Raw genomic sequence first — 6,919 nt, 5'->3', positions numbered from 1 at the left:
GAGTCACTAGGTTGCCTAAGTTAAATAGTGCCTGCAAGGAGAAGCAACTGGTCCTCCTTTGGTGTGCTCTGAGCTTAGTGGGAGAAAATTCTGTCCCTAGAGTGCTCTATACTTTCCAAGAGCCAAGGTGTCCTGGCTCCCAGGTGGCAGCAGCTGAGGAGAACATGTTCTGTGCAAGTCCCAGAGTGGGATCCAAGTGGCTCTGTCCATCTTCCCATTGGCCCTGTTGGCCATTGGCCCAGGGGCTACCAAGAGTTCCAGTATGATCTGTGAGGTTGAGTTGGGAGTTGGGATGGAGTCAGAAGCCCTACCTCCCCCTCACCTGTACAAACAGCCACATGGGTAGAAGTGTCAAGAGTGTGAGCTTAGGAGCACACCTGAAACTGAAACCCTACTGCTTTCTAGGGTAGAGACCCCAAATTAGGTGACATGACCACTCACTCTGTGCCTAGGCTTTCTTAAAAGGAGAAAACCCTCACAGTATTGTTATGACTGTAATAGTAGGTAATGAAAAATCTGAGAACTCTATAGGAATTAGTGGGTGGCAGCCTATGATCAGAATTCCTATGTGGATTGGGGAGAGATACCCCAAGAGGTAGGGGGGTTTCCCTTATGACCCTGGGATACCAGGTGCTTGTGAGGCCCCAAACTGTCCATAGATCTATGTATTGCCCAGACTTAGAATTCACTCTAGAGCACATCCTGCAGTGGCCCTGGCATAAGATTAAATGACTCAGAAGGTGTGCTGTTGGGATGATTAAAAAAAGCATGCCTGGAGCTTGGGCAATACAGGAAGAAGCAAGTCACCTGTCATATTATGAATTCACTTTGTGCTGTGGGCAGAGGCCTTGTCTGTCTGATTATTTATCCTCCCACCCACCCACTCATCCACATCTATCTATATCTATCATCTATATATCTCCCATCAACATCATCATCACCATCATCATCATCATTTCAAGTTAGTTTTTTTTTCTCAAAGGTTATTGAGTACATGTTCAAGTGGTACAGCAAATATTCGTGTACTATCTACCTCAATTATGCTTCTGACATTTCATTATCCTTTCTTTATTTTACTTCTGTCTCTTCGACACCTTCTATAACGCTCAAACCAACATATTTTTGGATGCATTTCAAAGCAGGTTGAATCTTTTCTTTATTTTATTTTAATTTTAATTTTTTACTTTTAAAGAATAAAAGTAAAACTTTTCCAAAAGTAAAACATACTTATTTTTACAAGTTAAATAATTCATAAATGGGTGAAAAATCTTTCTCCAAAGACTGTCTAGCCCAGCCAGTCATAAAAAATTTAATATGTTCATACATGGAAGCACATATGTAGAAAACCTACCTGTCCATCCATCTATGGATACCTATCCACCTGTCCATCTATTCCATTCCATCTCATAATAATATGAACAGTAATATATATGTTTTTTTACTTAAACATACAGCAGAAATATCCTTTCAAGTTGAAGCATATGCATAAAGTTTATTCTTTTTTTGCAGTTTTATTTAAAATTTTATTTTAATCATTGTTCAAGTACAGTTTCCTTCCATTTATTCCCATTCCAGCCCACCCAACCAACCCTCCCTACTTCCCTCCCATTACCCCCACTCCTAGTTTTTGTCCATGTGTCCTTTAAATTTGTTCCTGTAAACCCTACCCATTCCCCCCTGAAATTCCCTCTTCTCTCCCCTCTGGTCACTGTCAGTCTGTCCCCTATTTCAGTGTCTTTGGTTATATTTTGCTTGTTTCTTTGTTTTGTTGTTTAGGTTCCTGTTAAAGGTGATATCATGTGGTATTTGTCTTTCACTGCCTGGCTTGTTTCGCTTAGCATAATGCTTTCCAGCTCCATCCAAGCTGTTGCAAAGGGCAGGAGTTCCTTCTTTCTTTCTGCTGCATAGAATTCCATTGTGTAAATGCACCATAGCTTTTTGATCCATTCATTTACTGGTGGGCATCTAGGTTGCTTCCAGCACCTAGCTATTGTAAATTGTGCTGCTATGAACATCGGGGTGCAAAGGTTCTTTTGTATTGGTGTTTCAGTGTTCTTAGGATAGAGTCCCAGCAGTGGAATTGCAGGGTCAAAAGGAAGATCCATTTTTAGTTTTCTGAGGAAGTTCCATAGTGTTTTCCATAGTGGTTGTACCAGTCTGCAGTCCCACCAACAATGCACTAGGGTCCCCTTTTCTCCACAACCTCTCCAACACTTGTTAATTGTTGCTTTGTTTATGATGGCCATTCTGACTGGTGTGAAGTGGTATCTCACTGTGGATTTAATCTGCATCTCTCTGATGGCTAGCGATATTGAGCATCGTTTCATGTGTCTTTCTTTGGATTTTCTGTATGTCCTCCTTGGAGAAGGGTCTGTTCAAGTCCTTTGCCGATTTTTTAATTGGGTTATTTGTCTTCTTAGAGTGGAGTCGTGTAAGTTCTTTATATATTTTGGAGATTAAACCCTTGTCTGGGGTATCATTGGCAAATATGTTTTCCCATACAGTTGGTTCTCTTATTATTTTGTTACTGTTTTCTTTAGCTGTGCAAAAGCTTTTTATTTTGATGAGGTCCCATTTGTTTATTCTTTCCTTTATGTGCCTTGCTCTAGGAGACTTGTCAGTAAAAAAGTTTCTGCATGAAATATCTAAGATTTTCCTGCCTATGTTCTCTTCTAGGACTTTAATGGTGTCACGGTTTATATTTAAGTCTTTTATCCACCTTGAATTTATTTTTGAATAACGTGTAAGTTGGTGCTCGAGTTTCATTTTTTTGCACGTAGCTGTCCAGTTTCTCCAAACACCATTTGTTGAAGAGGCTATTTTTATTCCATTTTATGTTGCTGCTTCCTTTGTCAAATATTAATTGACCATAGAGATGTGGGTTTATTTCTGGGCTCTCTGTTCTGTTCCATTGGTCCATGTGCCTGTTTTTATGCCAGTACCAGGCTGTTTTGATTACAGTGGCCTTGTAGTATAGTTTAGTGTCAGGTATTGTGATCCCTCCTACTTTACTCTTCTTTCTCAAAATTGCAGCAGCTATTCGGGTCGTTTATGGTTCCATATAAATTTTTGAAGTGTTTGTTCTATGTCTGTGAAATATGCCATTGGTACTTTAATAGGTATTGCATTGAATGTGTAAATTGCTTTGGGTAGTATGGACGTTTTGATGATGTTAATTCTTCCAATCCATGAACACAGTATATGTTTCCATTTGTTTGTGTCTTCCTTGATTTCTCACCTCAGTGTTATGTAGTTTTCTGAATACAGGTCTTTTACCTCTTTGGTTAGGTTTATTCCTAGGTAGTTTATTTTCTTTTTGCTATTTCAAATGGGATTTTTCCCTTGATTTCTATTTCTGCTGTTTCATTGTTGTTGTACAGAAATGCCTTTGATTTCTGGATATTGACTTTGTATCCCGCTGTTTTGCCAAATTCATTTATTAGGTCAAGCAGTTGTTTGGTGGAGTCTATAGGATTTTCTATGTACACTATCATGTCATCTGCAAACAGTGACAGTTTTTGTTTCCTCCATTCTGATTTGGATGGCTTTTATTTCTTTTTCTTGTCTGATTGCTGTGGCTAAAACTGCCAATACTATATTGAATAGAAGTGGTGAAAGTGGACATCCTTGTCTTGTTCCTGATGTTAGTGGAAAAGATTTTAATTTTTGCCCATTAAGTATGATGTTGGCTGTAGGTTTCTCACATATGGCCTTTATTATGTTGAGAAGTGCTCCCTCTATTCCCACTTTGCTGAGTGTTTTTATCATGAATGGGTGTTGTACCTTATCAAATGCTTTTTCTGCATCTATTGATATGATCATGTGGTTTCTGTCTTTGCTTTTGTTTATGTGATGTATTACATTTACTGATTTGCGAGTATTGTACCATCCTTGCATACCTGGAATGAATCCCACTTGGTCATGATGTATGATCTTCTTAATGTACTGTTGGATGTGGTTTGCCAGTATCTTGTTGAGGATTCTAGTGTCAATGTTCATCAGCGATATTGGCCTGAAGTTTTCTTTCTTTGTTGTGTCTTTATCTGGTTTTAAGATGTCTTTTTCTGGAATTAGGATGATGCTGGCCTCATAAAAAGAGTTTGGGAGTCTTCCATCTTTTTGGATTTTTTGAAATAGTCTGTGAAGGATAGGTGTTAGTTCTTCCTTAAATGCTTTGTAGAATTCTCCTGTGAAACCATCTGGTCCAGGGCTTTTGTGTGTTGGGAGTTTTTGGATTACTGCTTCGATTTCTTTTGCTGTTATTGGTTTGTTGAGGCTTTCTGCTTCCATTTTATTGAGTTTTGGAAGGTTATATTTTTCTAGAAATTTGTCCATTTCATCTAGGTTTTCAAATTTCTTGGCATACAGCTCTTTGTAGTAATTTGTTACAATCCTTTGTATTTCTGTGGTATCTGTTGTAATCTCTCCTCTTTCATTTCTGATTGTGTTTATTTGGGTTTTCTCTCTTTTTTTCTTGATGAGTCTGCTTAAAGGCTTGTCGATTTTGTTTATCTTTTCAAAGAACCAACTCTTGGATTCATTGATCTTTAGAATTGTGCTTTTAGCCTCTATGTCATTTAATTCTGCTCTGATCTTGGTTATTTCCTTCCTTCTGCTTGCTCTGGGCTGTCTTTGTTGTTGTTCCTCGAGTTCTTGTAGACGTAGGGTTAGGTTGTTTGTTTGAAATGTTTCTAACTTTTTTAGGTGGGCCTGTATCGCTATGATCTTCCCTCTCAGGACTGCCTTGGCTGTGTCCCATAAGTTTTGGGTTGTTGTGAGTTCGTTTTCATTTGTTTCCAAAAACCGTTTGATTTCTTCCCTAATATCATTCTTGACCCATTCATTGTTTAATAGCATGCTGTTTAATCTCCACGAATTTGAGTGTTTTGGGTTTTTTTCCTTATGGTTGGTTTCTAGTTTCAGTCCCTTGTGATATGAGAAAATGCTTGGTATGATTTCAATTTTTTTGAAATTGTTGAGGCTTGTTTTGTGTCCTATCATGTGGTCAATCTTTGAAAATGTTCCATGTACACTTGAAAAAAACGTGTATTTAGCTTCTTTGGGATGGAGGGTTCTGTATATATCAATAAAGCCCATTTCGTCTAGGGTATTGTTCAATGCCACAATATCTTTGTTGATATTTTGTTTGGAAGATCTGTCCATTTTTTAAAGTGGGGTGTTAAAATCCCCCACAATAATTGTGTTGCTGTCCATATCTTTCTTGAAGTCCTCTAAGATTTTCTTTATGTATTTGGGTGCTCCTATGTTGGGTGCATATATATTTACAATATTTATGTCTTCTTGGTGGATTCTTCTCTTGAGTATTATGAAATGACCTTCTGGGTCTCTTTTTATGATCCTTTTTTGGAAGTCTATTTTGTCAGATATGAGTATTGCTACCCCGGCTTTTTTCTCCTGTCCATTTGCTTGGAAAATTTGTTTCCAGCCCTTCATTTTCAGCCTGTGCAGATCTTTTATCCTGAGGTGGGTCTCTTGTAGGCGGCATATGTGTGGGTCATGTTCTCTTATCCAATCAGCTATTCTGTGTCTTTTGATTGGAGCATTTAATCCATTTACATTTAGGGTTATTATTGATAGGTACTTATTCATTGCCTTTTATGTACCTGTGATCCTCTCTCACTCTCTCTTTTCCTTTCTTTCCTTAAAGCACTCCCTTTAGCATCTCTTGCAGAGCTGGTTTGGTGGAGGTGTATTCTTTTAGACTTCTTTTGTCTGAGAAGCTTCTTATTTGGCCTTCTATCTTGATTGAGAGCCTTGCTGGGTAAAGTAGTCATGGTTGCAGGCGTCTGGTTCTCATTACTTGGATTATTTCTTGCCATTCTCTTCTGGCTTGGAGTGTTTCCATTGAGAAGGCAGCTGTTAGCCTTATTGGGGCCCCCTTGTATGTTACTTTCTGTTTCTCCCTTGCTGCCTTTAAGATTCTCTCTTTGTCTTGAAATTTTGCCATTTTAATTATGATGTGTCTTGAGGTGGGTCTCTTTGGGTTCCTCTTGATTGGGACTCTCTGTGTTCCCTGGATTTGTGTGACTTTTTCTCTCATCAAATTAGGGAAGTCTTCCATCATTACTTTTTCAAGTAGGTTTTCTATCCCTTGTTCTTCTTCTCCTTCTGATATCCCTATTATATGGATATTATTACGTTTTATATTGTCTTGCATTTCTCTTAATCCCTCTTCATTCTTTCTGAGCCTCTTTTCCTTTTCTTGCTTTTTCTGGGTGTTTTCTTCTACTTTGTCCTCTAGCTCACTGATCCGATCTTCTGCTTCATGGATCCTGCTTTTCATTCCTTCTACTGTGTTCTTCAGTTCAGAAATTGTATTCTTCATTTCCTCTTGGCCCTTGTTGAGAGTTTCTGTTTCCTTTTTTATGCTGATGTAGTTTTGAGTGAGTTCATTGTAGCTTCCCTGTAGTTTCTCGTAGCTCATTGTGAGCTCATCGAGCTTCCTGACAATCATTGCTTTGAACTCAATATCAGATAGTTGAATTGCCTCTATTTCATTTAGCATTCTTTCTGAGGCTTCCTCCTTTCCTTTCATTTGGGGATTGTTTCTTTGCCTTCCTATTGTTTGTGAGACTCTTCTTGTTTGCCTCAGCTTCTTATATTGATCTGTTCTGGCTCCCTGGGTTTATGGTGTGAACTTCTTTAGTAGAATAGCAGTGAGTTTCAGTGGTGCTGTTTCCTTGATCTCCCAAGCTACTGGTGTTGGGCTGTCATTTAAGTTTGCTTCGTGTTTGCCTTTGGGTTTTGATTGTTGTTGAGTCCTTCTTTGGTGGTTCCTTCCCACCAGCTGGTTAAATGAGGGTCACTCTGTCTACCACCTCCTGTATTTTGTTGTGCTGGTGAGGGCAGGTTGTGTTGAAGCTGGTTCTTCTGTGTGTATAAGGTTTAAAGAAATCTT

The sequence above is a fragment of the Phyllostomus discolor genome, chromosome 5 (genome assembly GCF_004126475.2).
Source record: "Phyllostomus discolor isolate MPI-MPIP mPhyDis1 chromosome 5, mPhyDis1.pri.v3, whole genome shotgun sequence".
Classification (NCBI taxonomy): domain Eukaryota; kingdom Metazoa; phylum Chordata; class Mammalia; order Chiroptera; family Phyllostomidae; genus Phyllostomus; species Phyllostomus discolor.
Note: the sequence above shows the minus strand (reverse complement) of the source record.